This window comes from Glandiceps talaboti, chromosome 13 (genome assembly GCF_964340395.1).
Source record: "Glandiceps talaboti chromosome 13, keGlaTala1.1, whole genome shotgun sequence".
Lineage (NCBI taxonomy): Eukaryota > Metazoa > Hemichordata > Enteropneusta > Spengelidae > Glandiceps > Glandiceps talaboti.
This window is the reverse complement of record NC_135561.1, coordinates 16,451,558-16,474,710: the sequence shown is the minus strand read 5'-3', so window position 1 is coordinate 16,474,710 and position 23,153 is coordinate 16,451,558. Positions and strand designations below refer to the sequence as shown.

At 32.2% G+C, this 23,153-nt stretch overlaps 1 protein-coding gene across 5 annotated transcripts in view; it reads right to left on the bottom strand.

The window, feature by feature from the left end:
• The window catches only part of LOC144444569 (uncharacterized), a 121,836-nt gene that overhangs the window by 36,119 nt on the left and 62,564 nt on the right, over positions 1–23,153 (bottom strand). For all 5 annotated transcript variants that reach the window (XM_078134039.1, XM_078134044.1, XM_078134042.1 and 2 more), the window contains one exon: positions 12,473–12,601. The gene's annotated coding sequence lies outside the window, so the exon portion shown is untranslated. The remainder of the gene's footprint in view (positions 1–12,472; positions 12,602–23,153) is intronic.

Genomic DNA, 23,153 nt, shown 5'->3' with positions numbered 1-23,153 from the left:
CAAGTTTTCCATGTTCAATACAAGTTCTATTGCAGTTTCTACCTTGCGCATCTGACGGTCGATCAATTGTCTTATTTCTATGTACTGTTGGTATTTGATATTGGATTGTGTAGACTACAAAAAATATACATACAAGTTTGATTTGTCCGTGTTTAAGACATGAAAAGTTATGCTCCATCCATAAAATCAATAACCCAAACTATCTGCATATCTGAACAAAATCCATGTCCTTGAGGAAGTTCTGATAACTGAAGCTATATGTATTTTGAATATATTAGTTGTTTTTCTGTTTACACCAATGTGTTTTTCCTATATAAGCAATTTGTCCACTCACTTTGCTAAGTGAATCATCTTAAGTTTATATTCATTCTTGTAAACTAAATTCCAATGACGCAATTAAAGAAGCATATCATAAATCAGGTTACTTAGTATTGTTATATAATGGGCACCGATTTATGATGATTAAAGGCGATAATGGACAGTTTTGAAATTCAATGTAGATATCCAGGTACATTGTACATGTACCACAATAGGAAACACTCTTTTTAATTTCTTATCTTTATATTTACACCTTTCCCGCCAATATTGTTCAGGTTACACACTCGTACAGTCAGTCATGTTTTCTATCTGATTTCTATCTCATTATTTCCACTTTGCATTTGATAAAGAAGTGACTTGCTGCCTTCACGAGTTCATGCCATTTGATGTAGAGTGCTAGATATTTCATTTTTGCTGTTAACTTTACAATATCATCTAATTTTTTTCCTTTTTGTATGTATGGTTATGCTGCCATTATATTTCCCATGTTTACTTAAATCTGTACACATTTGAATATCAATGTGATCAAAAAACAGATTAACTAAATGTAAACTTATTGTCTCTCGAAATGAAGCATGCATGTTGAATTAGCGTAAAAATTCAGATTTTCGTGGAATAGATGATAGTAAGTCATCTTCATTATAAAGACTATTTTTATTAACAGTAAGTCTACTTCCTCAGATTCAATATTACAGTAACTATATCACTAATTAGACATGTACAATATCAAAATTTGTCTTTTTAACATTTGTAGATATGTGAGCTATTGTACTGATGATCCTATGTTTACTTCTGAATCTTCTCTACAAGTTTTGAAATCAATTTGATCAAAAACATATTTTAATACGAACATAATTTGCAAATTTCTGTTCGAATGAATTAGAATATTTAATTGTTTAATCAGAATATAAAATCTGGTTTTCCTGGAACATGATAGTAATGCTCCCCATCAACATAACATAGACTATTTTTAACTTAGGTACAAATTCAACTCCACTTCTCGAGATGCAGTAGTATGGATTTTATACTTTCTTTCTTAATTGTACATAAGACTTTGCCTTATACAAAATGTATGTCTATAAATTTCCTATGTTTAGTTCGTCTGTACAAGTTTCAATTTTCAATTTCAAATTGATTAAAAAACGACAACATAATATGATTTCCGCTACATATGAAGCATTTGCAACTAGGGTAAAAATTCAGATTTTTCCTCGAACAAGATCATTGACATTATAAAATGCTATTCATAGTAACAGTGTGCCAACGCCCTTAATTTCTTCACTTTAGTACAGGCTACAATCAGGCGGTATGTCTGGATATGAATTATTCAAGAATCTCATCATGTCCAGGTGCCTATAAAACTGCAAAAAACATACTATAGAAATCTCGATCTGATTTTTAACCATTTTTCCCTCCAGGCGTACTTTGTTACTCATAAAGTCAATTTCCCCTTTTTTGACATGTCTTGATTGTTCAGAGATGTTTAATAATAAAAATGAAATAAATCATTTTGAGTACAACTTTAATTACACGATACATGGCACCACCTGACAAGTGTTTATCATTTGTTGAGGTAAGAACAGGGCTGCACAATGTAGCAAATTTGAAAAGTAGGCAGTGATATGTGAAAAGTAGACAGTGATATCTATGAATGAAACCAATGAATCCGTCCAATGATGGAAATATACTGGTTGAAAGGAAGAATTTTAAACAAATTTCCCAAAATGTAGTTGGCAAACCACTACAGTGTAAGCTGTTTGTGGTTTTGCTGGCTACCAGCACTTATCTTAGTCCTGCAGAATACATTTCCTGTACTTGTAAATGATTAGTTGCTGTTGGAGATACCTGTAAATTTAACATCACTGAAAACAATCCATTGCAACCAGTTTACCTTGTGTATTAGACAGCCATATGGTGTCTTGCCACATTTCCATTCCTATGCGTATTAATTGCAAAGACAAGCACTTATTACAACAAATTGCTATCAGGGCAATCACGCATCCCTATAATACCTGAAGTAAATTTTGGGACTCACTTTCAAATCTTTATGCAGAATCTTGGGGTCAGTTCCTAAATAAGTGTGGAATTTGCATATTATAGTCACAAAAATCCCATTTTTGACCGACTTGCACATCACTGAGATACAACTTCTCGTTGAACAATTCCCTAACCTACCAAATGTGGCATTCTCCCAAAATGTGGAAGCATGTATTCAGTATTCGTCTTGCAATGAAATTTGTGGTGGTTCTGCAAAACTTGCATTTTAATTTAACAATCATGGCATTCCAAACAACAAGATTTACGGATTATTAAAACGACGAATCCATTTAGTAAACAAGTGTGCTAAAATGACAATTAGTAATTTATGCTAAACTGAGACACATTTAAAGGATAAAACTGTATTATCTACAATATAATGATTCCCTAATATGTAGTAAATAGCATATTCTAATAGATGTACAGATTCATCACTAATTAGCATCTAATTCTATTCCATACATGGATTCTATAGACTATCTATCATACAGCTTCTATTCAATACTTACCAAATATATTAACTATTTAAATTGAATCCAATTTCACACATGTCACCTATAAAACTGATAAAAATTAATTTCAAGGCTGTGCAACATATTAAAAGTGAAAATTTTATTTTATTAACTTAGTCTATATATAACCTACAACTCCACAGGGAAGATGAAATTAATTGCCTATCACTCTTACAGCGCTGTTACTTTCTTTCTCCACTTTTCATCAATTCTATCAGTACATGTACTGAATTCTGCATACTGAGATTACTACTCAATGGACCATTTTAGGGCAGCCTTATCTATGTTTCTCATGCCTCGACCCAACTTATAACTTCTTCAAATTATGAAATGAAAATGAAACAAAAATCGTGAAACCTGAAACAATATGTTGACAGGCTGGACAATGATCCTGCACTTAAACATTACTACATTATAAATGTACAAGGGCAGCACATAAGTTGGCACACTCATATCATTTGACTGATATTTTTGAGACACTCAATATGACTATTAATGTAATAACTGTACACAATTCTTGTCATGCTAGATAATAACACTGTGCCACACAATAAAATTTAGCTATGTCTCAGAGATATTTGTCTGGCAAGACAAATAAGATCACAACCATCTAGATTTTCATTCCGTGATTCTCTAAATAATAATAATAATAATAATAATAATAATTTTTTATTCTCATAAATCATATAAATGTTGTAAATACACTCATTAAAGATTATATCCATTACAACAGTGTTCGACCAACTGTACCGGTATCTCTTAGCCTCTCTCAAGCTGTGCTGAAACTACCTACTAACAGCAAATTTCTCAAATTGTTGATAAGACCAAGGCTGGCTAGTCACTACACAGATAATATGACACACATACACTCACTCACTTCACTTAGACGGTAAACAAACAACACCAACATTTGATGTTAAATTAGCAACTAGAACACAATTAAACAACATTGTAACTTTGTTTATTATACCAAATTAGATATCCACTGGTGTCTCTATCCTGGAGATCTACACTCAACACACCACTGGTGAAATGTACACTAACTAAACATCAGGGAGTGAAAGATTACGCTGTGATCAATACAGAAACTTGCTGCTATAGTAGGTATAGCTGTAGAACAGCTTAAGACAGACAAAAAGGTATGGTTGGTCGAACAATGTTGTAATTGTACATTGTTGTACAATGCACTGAGATGCAAGTGTAGTGCATTTGTTAAAGAATTAAAATAATTAAAACCATTTATTTTCTAACAACCAACCAACAGACTGATTGCAACTGATCATTTTTCAGATGTTACAATGAGAAACTGAGTGAAAAACAAGAGATATTCAATGTGTGGATTGCATAAATTGAGAATGTAATATTTCAACAATGTTACCATGGCAACACCAGAGTCATAAAATTGAACATTAACAGCATTGTAAGGTTTATTGTTATCACTGCTTTTAGTTCATCACTGTCAACGTTCCATTACTGTATAGTAACTGTCAAAACCACTGATGATATCTACAATTTGACAACATAATACATTTTTTTAGATCCTTTTAAGCTAAAAACAGTCAGAACAGCGAAAAGACCTAGCAACGATAAAAATAGGTTTACAAGTAGTGATGGCATGCTTACATGAAATTTCCGCACATTGAGGAAACAGCAGAAATGTTTATAGTCTTTGGCTACATGTTTACAACAACGACAGGGGCTCTTCCATCTTTAGAGCTTAATATTCTGAGTACTTTGAATAATTCTTATTTCTTATATTCTGGATGTATGGATATATTGTACAAATTCAAGACAATCCAGGGAGAAAAAATGAGGTTAATAAAATATTTAGTAATCTTGTTCTTTATACTTTACCAAAGCCTCTTTTGAATTCAAGCAAAATGAAGGAGACTGTGAAAGAAGTGATAGAAGATCCTGAATGTTTCAAGTGAATGATAATCTAGTAAAGAAGACACCTTAGCTAATGCATGCAAAACTACGACAGCTTTGAAGGCTGAGCCAAGTATATTTAAGGTGTGTAAACTTTTCTAGAAATACAACACAGTTAAGGAGTCCCTTGGGGATCAATTTCACTGAAAATCATTAAAAGTTTTATAATTAAAATCTGTCCAATTTACAAAATTTGCCATGTGAAAGCATGTTCCTGCATCTCCCTTTGAAATAATGAAAAAGAAATTATTTGGTGATGGCATCATCTTGTTTTCAAGGAAATAACCCAATCTTTTACTTTCCTATAGGGAGTTTATAACACGTTACTTAATGTATTTGGTGGCCATATTGGAATCTGAAATAGCTTAATTTTCATATCTAGCTATTGAAAAAAAATGTATAGTGACCCTGATGATTTTTATCTTGACTCTCACTGCATGACCATGAGAATGAGGTTGCAATTTCTGAAGAAATAGGAAAAAGTTTAAAATGTTTACTTCCTGGGTGCAAAATACATTGTTTGTTAAAAAGTATAGTTTGTAGGAATGCTTATTATATATTCTGTCTTGGTCTTTAAAAATACAAATTTCAATCAAAATTTTCTTGTTTGTTTTTTATTCAAATTTAATAAGTCACAATATTGAAAGGTGCTCTGCATGAATGTTGGATGAAAGAGAATCCCATTTACAAGTACATGTATATGTGATAAGGATAAAAAGACTAGTATATATTATGTAGTCTGGAGTGGAATTACATAGGGCTGCTATGTTATTACATGTATATATATGGCTTGCTAATAATTTCTGTAATAATTCCCTTGATTGTAAGTTTCCCTATGCTAGATCACTGCAGGGTACATTTGAAAGCATATTAACTAATTCTGGGCAAAGGGTTCCTGGAGAGAGATTTTCAAATGCATCATCTTGTAACGGAAACTATTTGAAATATCAATGCTTCATCCAAAGCATATGCAAGGAAATTACAGCTATCAGCTAGGAGATCTGATGCAGTGATTGGCTTGCCCGGGATATCAAGCATACAGAATATTGGCATTGTGCCAGCAAATCTATTTCTAATGCGGAACTCGCACCTGAAAACTTGAAGCTATTTTCAGAATATGCACCACTGTGTATTCTTAGAAACTATCACATGTAGCATTATCACATCCTCTATTGCTTCTACTTTGTGCTGATATTATTAGTCATTGGCTGATACATAATCAGAGCTGAATTGGCTGACTTGTACAGTGAAATATGATCATTTTGCTACCTTTTGCAATCTTTTTTTTTTGTGAATCACTTCAAGTCCTGTAACTAGTGTCAATATTAACATTAGCCTTTTTTGTTGCTAAATGTTAACGCATCATCCTCATTGTCATCGTTGTTATCATCGTCATCGTCATCATCATCATCATCAAGAAAAGATTATTTACTTTGCATGACCCTGATAATTTAAATCTACATTGAAATTGTATTGCAATGTACAATGTACAACATTTTTCTGTAGGATTGCCTTGACAGCTTCTGCTGCTGCTATGGGCAGATAATACTGAAACTTACACTACCATAGTATCAAAAAAACCTTTACATCCTATATATAACTATATAATATAGTCTTGCATAACCGTAGCCGCCATAATTAAAATTTATATTGTGGATCATTCATTTTCATTCAGAAACTGTCACCGATTATAAATTATACACTTCTGTCACACGATATATTTCCCATGAGTGGGTGTGTGACTGATAGCCTAGGTATGTCTGGTTGTATGATGGCATCTCATACTGTGTGAATTCTACGTCTTGTCAGAATTTCAAATTAGTGATTTTATCACGTAAATGTAGGGCAACTGATGTCGCCTGATAGTAATCACTTGCCACTGATGTATTGGTTTTTGTAAAACTTAGTGAAGTTGAATAACGCAGGCACTAAACGGTAAATGGGATAAAGTAACTTTGTGAAGTTGAATAAAACAGCAGATTTCATTGAATGCCTTCAATTTTAATTTTATCATGGATGCAGTGCCAAGCCCAGTAAATAAGAAAATGTCAAATATCAGTGTTCTACATTGTCAAGTAGTTTATACATTTGTACATGAGTTTTTAATTTAAGTAACTAATTGTGCATTAATTTCAACAATCATAAAGTTTATTCCAATTGTCCTGCTCAGTTCACATGGTGTCAAACAGCATGTTTTTATTAATGGCTTGAAGACTTTTGCAACATTGATAAACATTTTTTTTTCACTCCTTCATACAATAAATCTTACAAGAAATGTTATGATTGCTGCATATATATACTATATATTATATAATATATAATTATATATATATATATATATATATATATATATATATATATATATATATATATATATATATATATATATATATATATATATATATATATATATATATGATAGATAGATATGTATATGATTATTTATTATATATATATGTGTATGTGTGTGTGTGCAGCTATCATAAAATTGCTTTATATATATTATATAATTATATAATACGATATACAATGCTATTTTAGCAGATTTATCAATGCTATCCAACGATAAACTTTCAATGCAAAGCACATATGACATGCCATGTATACTGCTTTGCAATATTAAATATATATTAAATAAAACAAAAAAGTTATGAGTTTCCTTTGATTACCCAGTTCCTTCACTTGGTACGTTTCATACAGTTTTATACCTTGAGATTATATAAAGTCCAAATGGAATGAGTTTAATTAAGCGTGCTCACGTTTTTCCTGACTATAATTTTCATGAAATGAATCCTTTGCTTGCATTAAGGCAGTGGTTTGAACAAACTAGTCAGGCATGTAAAAGTCAAACATAGCATCTAATTGCACCTCCATGTAAACTATATTAAACTTACTATTTATATCCAGGTTCCTGCTGAGTTGGCGAGGTCAACAGAAAACAGTCACATTTTCATGTACTTCAGATAAATACATGTATAAGTGCTACTGCTGCTATAATTTTGAGGAGTGGGTGGAAAGACAGGGTTGTCTAGTACCTTGATTGTATTTTTAGATTTTTTAATAGCCTACCTGACAGTGTATATGGATGAATGCTACTACACAATTTCAGCTATCCTAAGTGCCATTCTCATTTGCTGAATTTTCCTTTGTCTTCCAAAGTCTACAAACAGTCATTATATATGGTTATTCAGAATGGCATTCCTACACTGAACCTAATTGGTCAAATACATAATTAGACATATGCAAAATACACTGCAATACACATGTAAGGTCACATCATGAATCGACAACCAAGGAAAATAAAAGTGACCAAAGGGGTCTTTGTCACTATGGTATGAGTTGAAAGATACATGTTTTCCCCCTCATGTACAATGTACCATCCATATGGAAAACAAACACAATGCCTTGATTGTGAAGGTATATGGTCAGGAGAGCTGTAAAGGACTATTGATAATGAAGGGATGATCAAAAAATGTCACACAATCTATATCATTTTAATGAACTTCTGAATCATTCGTTTAGGCAAAAAACCTGTCCCCCATCCCCTAAACGAATGTACACATTTAAACATCCATGATGAAAATTGTAGCGGTCAATCAGCTTCAATTGATATAATGTAAAAACATGGTAAACACGTAAAAATACTAACCAGAAAACCAGCATTGTATATCACATTAGCAGTAACTCATCAACATCTCAGTAATAAACAGAGAAGTTGTTATCATTGAAGGCTTGGAGGTTTTCAAAAATGTGGTTATGCAGATTTGTGAAAATGAAGTTCAGCGATTGCACTGATGCCAGACCCCTCCCACCTACCCCTAAATGAATGAGTTTGTTTATTGCAGAGCTTGTGTGACATTGTCCAATCATCACCTTGAAGTGAGTGTTAACTTTCATACAAACTCATTAATATGCAAACTTCATGTGAGATTTGAAATTTCTTTAATGTACAATACGTATACATTAAATGAGTCATTTGTGAGTTTGTTCTCAGACGTATTTATGTCTTGCATTGTACACTAGAGTCATTTATTGATCTTATGAAGTGAAACCATACAAATATAAATAGAAACAATTGCCCATTAAAAAGCCCATGGGATGTGACTGGCTATTAAAGGATTGCAATATTACCACATCTACAAGTTGAAAGTGTTAATGTATCCATTACTGTAAGCTCTGATCCATGTCGTAAACTATCAGTTGTGTTCAACTGTTTGTTATGAATTTCACTTGTGCATTCTGTGCTGTACATTCAAACTATCATGACTGTACACTAAAATCATACAACTTGTGAAACCACACACCGGTGTGTTTACTTCAAGCTCATGGCAATCAGGAATGAGAACAGGTTCATGCAAAGACACATTATCTGTAATTAGTACAGGTAACTTATTAGTATTTAAACAGCACGGAATCCCAGATCCCATATTAAACTCTGTTTGCTGATTAGAATGCCACATAACAATCAAGTGTGACTGTTACTTTTTAAGTTTATTTAAAAAAAAATAGAAAGTTTATATTACATTTTGTACACTATGACTAACTTCAACAGATATAAAGAAACTGATAAAAATATGGTGTTAACCCACATCAGACAAACCTGCTGGTGTTTTTTTATCTTCTTATTACCTTTACCTACTTTGTCTTTGAATAAATTAAAAAAAAGTGTAGTCCTTGCTTAGCTCATATCATTCAAGCAAATGCATCCCCCATTCAGTGTTTTTTCACCAGTCGTATTTGACTCCCCGGGGAAGATAGAATAATATACATTGTAATCTTTATGATCATTATCCAGGGCTCTTGCAACGACTGTGGAATTCATAATGATCTGTGTGTGCTATTATCATCAATATGGAAACATTTATTGACCATCTATCATGTGTGTGGCTGTAATACCCAAAAAATATTATATAATATTATATGTTGTTTGTTTAAATTGCACAAAACAGGTGAATTTTAAATCAGATATTACAACACACTTACACTTATTATATTTGTTATAACAACTGTTACAAAGAATTATTCAATATATCAAAAGAAAATAATAACTCATATATTATTAAAAAATGAATAATTATACAGAAGAGAAGCTTATAAATATAATAAAATCCATAATTCCCACTATAAAGAACTTGAGGTCCCATTACAGGTAACTATTTAATTTATATCAATATGTAACTTTATAAAATATCTGATCATTATTTCATCAAAATGCAAAACCAGTGTACATTGTACACGTTAAATATTCACGAGTACTTAACTGTATAACTGTATTTTCCTTTAGTTCGGACATGTATAGTTCATTTGCTAGTAATCACGTGTTTGTCATAGCTTTAAGAAGGTGTGCTAGATGCACTGAAATGTCGCTTATTAGTATTTTACTTTGGGATTGGACGTAAAGCCAACTTGGAACATTACTACCTGTTCAACATGTGACTTTATAAATATATATAATATATACATGTATATGTATTGTGTATATTTAAAGTCTAGTATTAAAGACTGAAATATGGGATCGTCCTACAATTCGGAGGCAAGTATATTAAGTTAATAATATAATGCATAGTAATGTCTAATCACACTATAGAATAATCATGTCAAGTGACCAGAATACCCTCCAAGAGAAAATGGGACATTGACTAAAAAATATAGTACAAGATATTGATATATGAACTGATATTAAAATAAATTCTTTCTTTTCATTACCAAAACACAAAACAGTGTTTTTTCATGGTTTTAAATTTCCTGTATTGGAAATTACATAGTGTTAGACACACACTAATACTTGATACATAATATCCGTTTAATTTCTTTATATGATTTCATAATGCTTTTAGTGTATGTTCTGATAATATAAAGTATGCATTTCTTTAGAATCACATGATTGTACAAAATGTTGATCAAACAGTCACATGATTTCTGATTTGAGCTCCTAACGCAGTAAAAGAAGACTTTGTTTCTGTACAAAAATAGCTTGATTCATCATTTAGTTTCGCACATAAGCAGTTCTTCCTTTCTGTAAATACGTTCATTTGGTCTGTAAATCACAGCTAATAAATAGTTCTGTAGCAGTAACATCAACAAACAGACAGTTTGATAAATCCTGTCAATCCAAACAGGCAAAAACGTTAGGTAATCAGAATCCATAGATGTGTAACAAGACCTTCTTTATTATGACTAGTTCTTACTTTCGTTGGCATTGCACATCATGGATGATAATGCCTATAGGTCTTTCTTTTGACAGTCAATTTGCCAGTACATACCTTTCCTTTTAACAATTTATTTCAAGGGAAGGTTATATTTTGTTTAAAATACAGACAATTTAAACAACTTGTCATGTTGTCTTCAGTAAGATTAAGGTCATACAGACCTTTAAGGTGGCCTTACTTTTGATAATTCTCTGTTTTTCATGACCCAACCAACCCTATATTTCATTATTCTAGCTAAACCTTTTTTTTAAATCAACAATTTTTTTTAAACTTAATTTTAATATTTAACCAACTGACTATAAACCCATAATTTTTAAAAGGTATTACGATGAGAAACATGGAATAAGTATAGACACCCTTAACGCCTTATAAATTATAAAAACCAGGTAAAATTATCACGGTGAATTGTAAGTAAGCTGCCTTGTAGATGTTATTCAAATCAATACTCCTAATTTTCAACTTTTTATTTCATTTGTTTTATTTATTTATGTTATTTATTTATTTATTTATTTACCTAGTACTTTTTTTAAAAAGAAAACATTAAAATCAAGGTTTGGTCCATCTGCATTGAGTAATTTCAATCACGGGGAAATATCTACATTTAGTATACATGTATAATACATATATCATTGACTCATAAAAGTACTCATTGTAATGTCTCCTCCTTGAGATGAATGTTGTGACCACAGTGATATACATAATCACTGCACCTAGCATGAGCATGAAAACAGCATAACAGCTCTATCTAACATTCTCAATTTCCTGGAAAGCATACATATGCACATATGCAACCCTTTAAAGGTTCTGGGTAAGGAAAATGATAAGTCCTTCCCACACCAATCTTCAGGTTTCCAATCACGCAGGTGAGTTTACTACGACACAATCATGGTTCTCATTTTGCCCCAAAGGCCATTCAGAAGTAAACACCAATTGCAATGTTAAAACAACCAAGTTTCAAATTCCAAGTTCAACTTGGCCATTCTAACCAGTTGACCAGCAATTCATGTATTAAAGTTTAGGCCATATGGATGAGGATTTGGAATTTATTTTGGATTTTTTAATTGCTAAAACAATGCTATAATGGCTTCCTACGTGAAAATCCAATGTGAAACAACATAGACCAAGTCTGTGTTTGTTACTCAATACATTGCAAAAGACAGATAAATGCGTAAAATGTTTGTTATTGTAGGTACAAAAACAAACTTTTTACGCATATTTTAGCTTTCAGTCATGTTCTAAGTTACAAACACAGACTTGGTCTATGTTGTTGCACATTGATTTTTTGAAGTGGGAAGCCACAATAATTCAAAAACTTTTTTATAAATTAAAAATCCAAAATGAATTTCAAAACCTCATCCATATGGCCACTTTAAATAATGAACAAAAAATGGTTAAAATACAACCATTATTTGCTTTCTATGTATCATAGCAAGTCCAAATCAATTACTGGTAACAATAAACACTTACTTTGAACTGTTTACATCAATACTTAAATGGTCAAATACGGTGTCACCATGGAAACCATTAATCCTTACTTTGATGGGTTTTCAGATCTCAACTATGCATGTACGTGTACCTTTACAAAGTGCACAGCATCTGTTGGAAGAAACAGAAAGTAAGTCATGGATTTAGGAAATACTCTAACAGACAGATTCAACAAGATTCTCTGACAGACTGACTATAAAAAAATGAATGGAAAGCATATGATGAATGAAACCTGATTTGCCCGTGCCAAACTACAATTTTGTATTGATTAAATGACGTATGGATAACTTATATCAAATCAACTTAAAAGGGAAGCTTCAGAAAGTCTTGTGTGTTGCATTATCTGTGGGATAAAATCTGTATTCATTGATAAATTTAATAAAAAATGATTTTAGTTTATCAAAAAATTGAATGCCTTCTGAAGAAAGGAACATTTTGAACAAATACAGAGTATTATCATTTAATGTAAGTGCCTCTGTGTCTAAATATATTTTTGTGATTATGTGAACTACATAATTTGACTTTAACAATGCAGTTTGTCACATATTGTAGACTTGGTCATGTTTCTATGAACACACAATTAACACAGACAACTCAGACAAAACTGCAGCCAAATTCTATTGTGTGTGTGTGTTTACATGTACCTGCGCTTCTCAGTACACTACTGCATCAAATATGTATACAAAATTATCCTGACTTATTACATAACATACAACAACATACAAAACCTGAAATAACCTGCCTGTTGAGATTTGGACTATTGGACCACGCGTAAACTTTACCAATTCAGTTAAAGAGTTGTTATTTTCAGAATAAAGAGTTAATATTTTCAGAATATGTATAGCTGTGTACGGTACAACATGATAATATTATTTTGTTTTGAATGACAACTGACGCAGGTTACAGTCAATTTACGAATTTCATAAATTGACTGTGGAAATTGTACGTGTGTCAATTTCACTGTTCCATTGTTGTTTGCTGTTCTTTGTCTCTTTTTTCAAAAATGTTTCTTATTTTATGGTACTGATAGTTGCTATGGCAATTTGCAATGTTGTGTGTGTACATGCAAGTACATGTATGTTTTAGTCACTAGGGTTACAAGCTTGACTATAAGCTTTGCTATTTCCTGATCCCTTTATAGCCTTGTTTATTATGAATAAGGATATGTATCTATTTTAAGGTTAATTTTATTATATTGATGGTTAATTTTATTACATACATACATACATACACACATACATACATACATACATACATACATACATACAAAGATACATGTATGTAAAGACAATGACATGTACATTATATGACATTGTATATATATAATAAATATATAAAAAATTATCCATGTGTGTTGAGAGACAGACATATTTTTTCCGACTATCTGTCATTTAATTATTGCAGCAATAATTCCTCATAATGCATCCAAACTTGCTAAAAATATTGTTTCTCTATTTCATATCTCCTAAAAAGTTAGTAAAATATATACGGAGAGGGTAAGCAAATGTGTTATTGCATGTAAATAACGCATACCATAAGTACATTGTATGTGACATGTACCGGTACATGTATGGGTAAAATTATGAAATGATATGATCAAAAATACTAGTCTTCATAGAAGTGATTTGGAAGTATGCGCTAAATATTGATTTTAACTACCAAAATGGCTGCCATTTGATCAAATTTGCTTATGTCCTAATGGCATGATTTGTCACCTTTGTGCTAGGTTTGAATGAATTGGATACTGTATACAGAAGAATGATGTATCATGGACAGACACACACACACATAGATGCATGAACAGATGGCGCCAATTGTAAGAGCATGGGGGGGGGGGTGCTAATGTCATACCCTAGGTCAATAATCTGTATTTGTAAAGTTAACATACTTAAGGGTGTCTCTCATCAGGAAATTAAGTTTGATGCTTTTGGGGCTTTTAGAAGACAAATGGCAATTATTATGAGTACATGCAGTTTTACCCACATACATTGCCATCTTTTCACCACGTAAGACATATTTAGATTTAAGACATGGAAATAACACCAAGGTGGCAGTTATAGTCTGAGAATGAAAATATTACAAGATATTTAATTGTGTAGTGTATGCATGCATGCGTGCCCACCCATGTGCATTTGGCAATGGCAGTTCATACAAAATGTTTGTTTTTTTAATCCATAGAAGTATTACACAAAAACGCAGAGTCCAAACATAGCAACAGAAAACAGATTATGGTATACATAGTTATAACCTTATAAAACATTCTAGAGACATCAACAGGTGGGTGAGTTTTGGAGATTAACATTAGATTTCTTTAAAGGCTTATGATAATAGTCATTACAGTTTTGCTTAAAAGTAAGTTCAGACAGATTCTTATTTGAACAGGTGGTCAAAAAGGTATAATTTAGTACCTAACTGTACAATTATTTAATATTTTCACTTAAAGCAACTATATACTGAAGGGAATTTTGTAAGTTTTGTGTGAAATACATTGTATGATGACTTACTGACATCAATCTTGATGGTGTACATCATGATATGCTTAAAAGTACATGGTATGTAATTCCCATTACACTTATAACATGCACAAGCCAAGGTATTTTTTTGTATTTAATAATATTTTTTTATTGGGCTTATTATAAAAATACAACTTTTTCATAGATGAAAATCTTATATGTTTCGTATTCTGAAACTCTTCTGAAGTTATCAAATTTCAAAAAATGTCCCCATTTCTTAATATGCGCATTTACTTATCACTTTTTCTAACTACAACATGAAACTCTACACTCTGAATATTTTGTAATGATTTTTTATGCCGTCAAATCTGGTTTTTGTTTTCTAAATTTTGAAATATAGATAGAATGCTTAGCAACAAGAATAACAAAGTTCAATAAAAACGACAGTTGTTCATCATGTATTAAGATGATTTGTCTTTCATTTGAAATATTAAGTCCTGCTTTCTTTCCCCCATAACACATAAAATCCATCCCAAAACTCCACAACAAATTCACAATCATAAAATAAATGAATTAAAGCCCAAGTTATTATTTTTGGACAAGAAATACCCTGCCAGTGGACATCTTACATAACACGACAACATGTGTCTACTGTATGTTACTGTTCCAGGGTGCTAAAAATAGGAGTTAAAGTGCTCCAAATCGCCATTATTTTTTTTTCTTCACATTTTTCAAAAATTTTGCTTGTGGAGGTACAATTACTCCCCAATATTTTTCATCATTCTGCTGGAAAATACTCATGACCTAAGGGTTTTGTCACTACTCATCTAGTGACTTATATTGACAAGATCACCCCCTCAACCCCCCCCCCCCCCCTTACAAGGTCATTCATATTTCCAAGGCTGAACAAACAAAATTATGAGGAATTATTATCTAATTATAAAATTTAATACACTTTGAACGGCACTATAAATATGAATAAAATTATACGAACTTGTAATTGAAAATAGAATAATGATGTCCATGACAGGTCAGGGACATCTCTGAATCATAAATATTCAGAATTATCAATCTACAAATGGGAACATAAAATCTACACTACTAAAGCTCTACAAAACTAGAATAAAATATGTTTGTTTTAGTCGTTTTCATATTGTTGTAGAACAAAAAGCACTCCTACACCTACAAGTGTGTATGTTCCAAATAATCCTATCATAAATTCTCCTTGTCCACACAAGCTGTTGTTGAAAGTATGTTATTGAGTAATATTTGTATTTATTAATATTATCACCGGCAGCTGTTAGAAGACAGATGATATATATTAATATCAAATATAGTATAGAATCATACATCAAAATATGAATTAATGACACTACACACAAGCTGTCATATCACAGGTTTTAATAATTACTTTGAGGTTCAAAGGTCATTTTCCCAAGAGAATCAAGGTGTACATGTATTTCACTAATAAACTTCATCTGGACAATATAGAGGTTCTTTCTGATACTATTCTTCGAGCACTGCATTTGCAATACCAAAAACATTATAATCACATACCTGCATGCAAATGATATGCAAATGAGGGTACAATTGCTTGCTCTATACAAAAGTAAGCAATCGCGCAGTATCATTTTTACAGAAATTTGCTCGTTCGAATATACATACATGTATGTAATGATAAACCAAACCATTTCCATGAAATTGTATGGTCGCAATCAGTGTGCCCTCTAAGCCAATTTGACATGCCACTGACATACACAATAGCTAGAGACGCACCAAAATTTGGTGTTCCCTTATATCTTACTATGTGGTGACTCACAAGAAATGCCAGTTTTTATCATTTTGACTCACATCAACAAAATTTGGCTACCATTAGAGGGAACACAGGTCACAGTGAAAACTGCAAGCAATTGTGCAAATACAATGTACCTGAGCATATCACACATCAGTGCACTCAACCATCATATAATTGGTTTGGTCATGGTGTACCTATTTGAAAAGAGTTGTTTGAAATACAAATGACTTACATGACTTGTAATTTTCATGTATGATGTATTTCAGATGAGACATACAGTGCAATTAGTGTCCATAACGTATCAAAGCATAAACAGCACAGGAGTCAGGATACTATGTCTCTGTTTACTGATACAGTGATAGAATGCATGCTATAACAATCAGGTATGACTTTTAATATTACTGTGTTACATTACAACTTCCGTTAATAAAAAATTGATGATAAAATTGATACCTGAACCTACATATACAGGGGCAACCACTGTAACTGTTTCGGAATCAGCTGTATTGTTTATACGGTACCTAATATTGTCTTTAGCTGGTGTTTTTGCAAGGGTTATTATTTCAAATCAGTAGAAACCTTGCCATTCTTATTTTCATCATCAATGAAATGTTGTTGTTAAAAAATTCATAAATGACAATCAAAGGCTGTCAAATTTCTAATTTGTACTAAGACAGTTTTAAAAAAAAACAAAAAAAAACAACTTACCACTAATCTGTGTTTGTGTAAATCTAGATACCCACATGTCGTATCCTATAATAGTTCTTTCACTCTACAGACATGTAAAGAACCTTGCTAGAGGCAAAAGATGTGTTAACATGTCCTGTATATGTTAACACATATCTTGCCTGTAGCAAGGTTCTTTGCATGTGTGTACTGTATGCAGTTGATGCATTTTCTCCAAAAAGCTTTCATTGCTATTAATATAGCTCCTGGCAAATTATACCTTAGTTCCCAATCCCAACCACTTCTCCATCTTACAAGTTAATTTTTACAATGTATACTTTCTGGTTAATACAGAAATGGAATAGGTTGGATGAAAGGACAAAGTTGGTGATACATACAGTTTTTAAAAATATATATCAGACATTTGGTTATGATACTCATCACAAATTCAAATATCATGATGGAGTTTGAACATGGAACTCCTGAATTCAAAGTCTGTTGCTGTATCTTTAGATATGTTTGTGTAGGGATGGGACGTATTGGTGGGTGAGTTCAAAAAACGCCTGAAAAGTCATTCTCTGAACTGAGGAGTTAGGGAGTGCAGTGGTCAGGATAAGGAGAGACAGGTGGATGGAGACTCCATGACTGTATACTATATGTAATGTATCTAGCTTTTAGTGTCAATTGCCAAGGGTATATGGGTCATTTACTGATGTTGTGAAATTCATGAATAATTCATCAACTTGATAGTTTTTAAGAAGGATTACTACAAATACAATATCTTAGAATCGGCAGCAATCTTGCAATGCTCTTTAGAAGATGATTAAAATATGAATAATAAATGACCTCAACATGTTTATAGCATAGGTAAATTAATGAGACATTCTGACTGAATCAATGCAAATATCACTGTGCATATTGTAAAGTTACATTGAGAAGACTTCATTCTAGCACATGTTATTACTTATAATATATTATAATCCTAACACTGGAACTACATTAAGTCTATTTTAATATTACATAATGAACGTTTTCCTGTTTTGAATGCTTTTGCTGGTATTGTTTGCAAAAATGAACATGTATCAATACTGATGTGGTCTTGGACTTTGTTTATTACAATGTAGGAGAGACATTTAAGTTACCAAAATTTTGAAAACAAAAGTTAACCATGTATTGAACATAGCTAATATGCATTCTTCTGCTTCTGCTTATAATACTGTACAAAACACCTTGAGATTATCACATGCACGGTATATTATTATATATGTACCAGAGATAACATCGCTACATGCACATACTGTAGTGGTATTCGCACAGTGACTGCAGTGCAATATCAAAACCATTATTGCATACCTGCATGCAAATGATATGTAAATGAGGGCATGCTCAATTATAGACAGTCAGCGAAAGCACACAATTGCACAGTATCAGTTTTATTGAAATTTGCTTTTGGATAAACTTATGGTATGTTAGAATAAGAGAACCCCAGAGTGCCAGTGTCGGTACTTAGGAGTATCGTACTCATGCTTGCACTGTTTTTTCCTGCACTTTCACTTGTCATGCATGACTGCGGAGAACACTCCAAGCACTTGTACAAATTACCCTGAGTACGCCACAGTGAAACTAGCATGTTATAGGCTTCTGTCATAGTACATAGTACTGGAGTAATATGATGAATTTACATTCATGATGATACTAGTGGCAAAGTGAAGAAGATAATAGTCTAAGACTACTTGTTGCTTCCATGATGTAAAAGGAAACCACTATACACTGCAATGCAACCATATCCTATAGCTGTTACAATACATCTAGTTGCAAGAGCTCAGCGCGACAAACTTAAAGACAGTTTTAATTGTTTCACTACCTCTTCTACACCTAGTCATAGACAGTTGGTCATTTAATTGGCTCTATCAACATGTTGGGTCAACATATTCTGGCATACGATAATGTAAACCGCGAAGTGCCAGCTGGTTAGCTTTCAACTAATGTGTATTATACCCTCAAAAAAATTACTCTGTAACTTTTCATTATAAATTTATATGGAGAAAGAGATTCTGAAGAGATTTAAGCTGGTCTGTAGTCATTACATTACATGTAATATTATTCCACTTTTATCAAGAAAAAAAAAGAGCATTTATTAATAATTTCGCAATACTTAATAATTCATTCATTGCAGCATCATAGGTGCATAAAGCAATATCTATTACTGCTCATGCTAACATGTATATAGCAACTGAGAAATACTGGTGATCTGGTGATCATGTATGCACAAGCCAAGTTGAACAAATATGGAATGTATACTATGGCCGTTCTATTAAAGTCATGACAACATGCATCTGTATGTCGCGACAATGCATGTCTACATTACTGGTTCTGCTGTGTTCAAAATATGATTCAGAATCAAATCATTCAATATTGCCATAAACGTACTTTCCCCGATTTTTCTTTGATAGTAATGGCAATGATATAATTTTGTTATTCTCCAATATTTTTCTTCATTCAGCTAGAAAATACTCGTGATATAAGGGTTTTCAGTACTCGTCTAGGGACCTTTACTGGTAATAAATGCCCCTTAGGTCACTCGTATTTTCCTCAGCTGAATGAAGAAAAATATTGGGGAATCTCATGCGACAGTAACTGATACCTTTATCACCTTCAGTCTATTATCTGGGATAACACGTATATAGTGAATATCATAATCAAAGATATGGTGGTGACGGCTTGTATTATGTACGGTATATCTATCTAATCACTGACATGATATTGATAATATATCATGTCGTACCATCCACAGTTCAGAATGTAAAATGCTAATACTATGTACATGCAATATCAACTTTATAACGGCTATTAAGCTGAGAAACATTAGTATGATAAAATGCTACAAAAGATATGTATCGTGAATACCGTAAACCTTGAAATTTTTGCTAAAGACTTATATTTATTTCTTTCACATGGCACATCAGAAATGCAAAAAAAAAATTAGTAGTACCTGCAACGCTTGCTTGTATATGAACACAATGTATAAATCTGGTAATGAGTGGATATTATAGTCTTTGAGAACTAGCGGAAGACTGTAAAAATGCAAAATTTTCTAGTGGTGAAAATATCTAGGCTTACAGTATAATGTTAGAACATACCAGAATTTTTTTAACTAAGTCTTGTAGAGTGACAGCATCAATGTTGTATTCAATACACACATGGTTTTGTACTTGTACTTGTACTAGCTTAGCTTGTACAGTGATGATGTTACAACTGTTTACGGATTGTTCTGTAACAAATGGTTTCATCTGTGAATCAACTGTTACATGTTTACCTGTTTAAGTACATATGTACACTGCATCTGTCTGGTAATTCTTATTTTTGTTCACTGTAATATCAACTTAATAATGGCTATTGAGCTGTGAAACAAGTATAGCAAAATGCTACAACAGTTATGTATCGTGAATACTATAATTTAAACCTGGAAATTTTCGCTAAAGACTTATTTTTGTTTACTTCGCAGGACATCAAAAATGAAAAAAAAAAAAATTAACAAAGCGTTGATAACTTTTTAGTCTTTTAGGAGCACAGATTTGGTAATTTTATGGCATGCATCCGGGAATGAATATCTTTGAAAATTTCTCCAAATTTTATCATATATTTGACTTATTTCTTTACAAAAAAAAATCCCTTGACCCCAAATTAAACTGTTTAGACTGTTTATTGTAATGTAACATTTTAATCAACATTAAGTTTTCTAAACAATATCAATATCAATAGCTGATCAAAATATAATTTTACATGATGAAACCGACGATTTTCTGCACCACGGTCTACAAATTGTATAACAGTTATCATGGCGATGCAAGAAATATTTCAAAGAACAAACTCCAGATATACATAGGAAGAAACAAGAATGAATGTTCATGGACTCAGGGTCCACAGTATCAAATGAAAATTTCTATTCATGCACAGAGTCAAAAATTCTTTGAAGCCCAAATTCTTTCTGAGAAACATGTAAAGCCAGGCGCACACTACAATGTAGAGAAATCAGCTGAGCAAAATTTCACTCGTGGCAATTTCCTCATGCCGATTCCTCTCATTTTGTAAATGTTCCCAGTTTATGGTTGGTAAGATCGTGTGTGGGCAACTTTAAATGAGAATTTGGTCATTCATGTCCATGAGCTAAATATCTAGCATGTTTGATATTTTTGGCCGCGCGTGAATTTTTCCTTGTGTGTGTGCACCTGAACGTGAGGATTCTGTCCACAACTTTGTTAAAAACGCATGCGTGGCGATGACAAAGTACAAAATGTTTGTGCCTAGTCTAAAATACAGGTGAGTAACTTGTACATCAATGACGACGGTATTTTAATGATTTTAAAAGACAAACATGTCGCTCTTTGGCCTAAATACCTGTGGCTACTGTCAGAGGGAATATTCAACAAGATGCCGGTTATTGTGTCATAGCATGAGATAGATATCTCGTTTGGTATAGTTTTGTGACTATTCCCTGCTCAGTAAACCAATGGCTTCGGGTATTTTGGCCAAAGTTCGATATTTGGCTCACGGCCACAAATGGCCAAATTCTCATTAAAAGGTGCATGAACACAAGAGGAATCAGTGCGAGGCAATGCCACAAGTGAAATTTTGCTCACCTGATTCCGCTAGTGTGCACCTGGCTTAAATAGCTGGTTGTACATGTATGTATACCCTTGACAATTCTGAAGGGAAGTCAGTGAATATTTGGGATTCACGACTAGATATTTTCATTTGTGTGTAATTGAACCCCACTCTTGGAAGGTTTAATTTTGTACGTGTATCCTTGACATTTTGTAAGCTATCCATGTAAACATGCAGTTAATTAAAAAAAAATTCTGATTGAATTATTAAATATAAGCTTCTTTTTTTGGGATGGATTATCACCTGGAAAAAAATGAAGAATAAATCTTTCTATATTAAAAAGCTGTAATCCGGTGAATAATCTTTTCCAAGATATAGAGGATTATGAAGTTTGCACCATTGAGGTCAAGTTTTCCATGAGATGGGCAGGATGCCATCTGCTGCTGTATACATAAAGTCATGGTATCTGTACCTACCTACCTACCTACATACAGTAAAGCCTAAAGGTATACTTGTTGGCCAAAATTATACCAAACAATTTATGAAACCAGGTGAAACCTTTATTTGTAATTAAGTAAACCTGTAAATTAGTAAGTGATATACATTTAGTGTATCATGGCAAAACCCTTGAATCAGTTACTGTAAATAAAACACTGTTTATAGTTGACTGTGTGTGTTTTTTTAAACAAATTTATTCATTTACAAACTTAAGGCAAAGGGGATTCAATTACAAGATAAGTAAAGCAAGAAAATAAACTGCAAAAATATATTATGTATATGTGTATGGTTAAATAGTTGTGTAACCAATGCCAGTGTTATTGAATGTTTTATACATGATTTAATATTACAGTAACTGTAGTTATTAACATATTTTTAATATTGAGGTTAATATTGAACCATATACAGCAGAGAAAATATATAACTGTAGACTTCTATTTTTTCTTTCAAATTATGTGTATGTGAAGCAAACATTGCCTATTACAAGAATACTTCAAATTTTACAGTACAACACTTCAATTTTAGACATTGTATGGTGGACTCCTGGGCTTCTCTTGATTTTAACAGAGATTGAGTTCAAATTTTATTGTACAACACTTAAATTTTAGATTTAGTATGGTGGACTCCTGGTCTTCTCTTGGTTTTA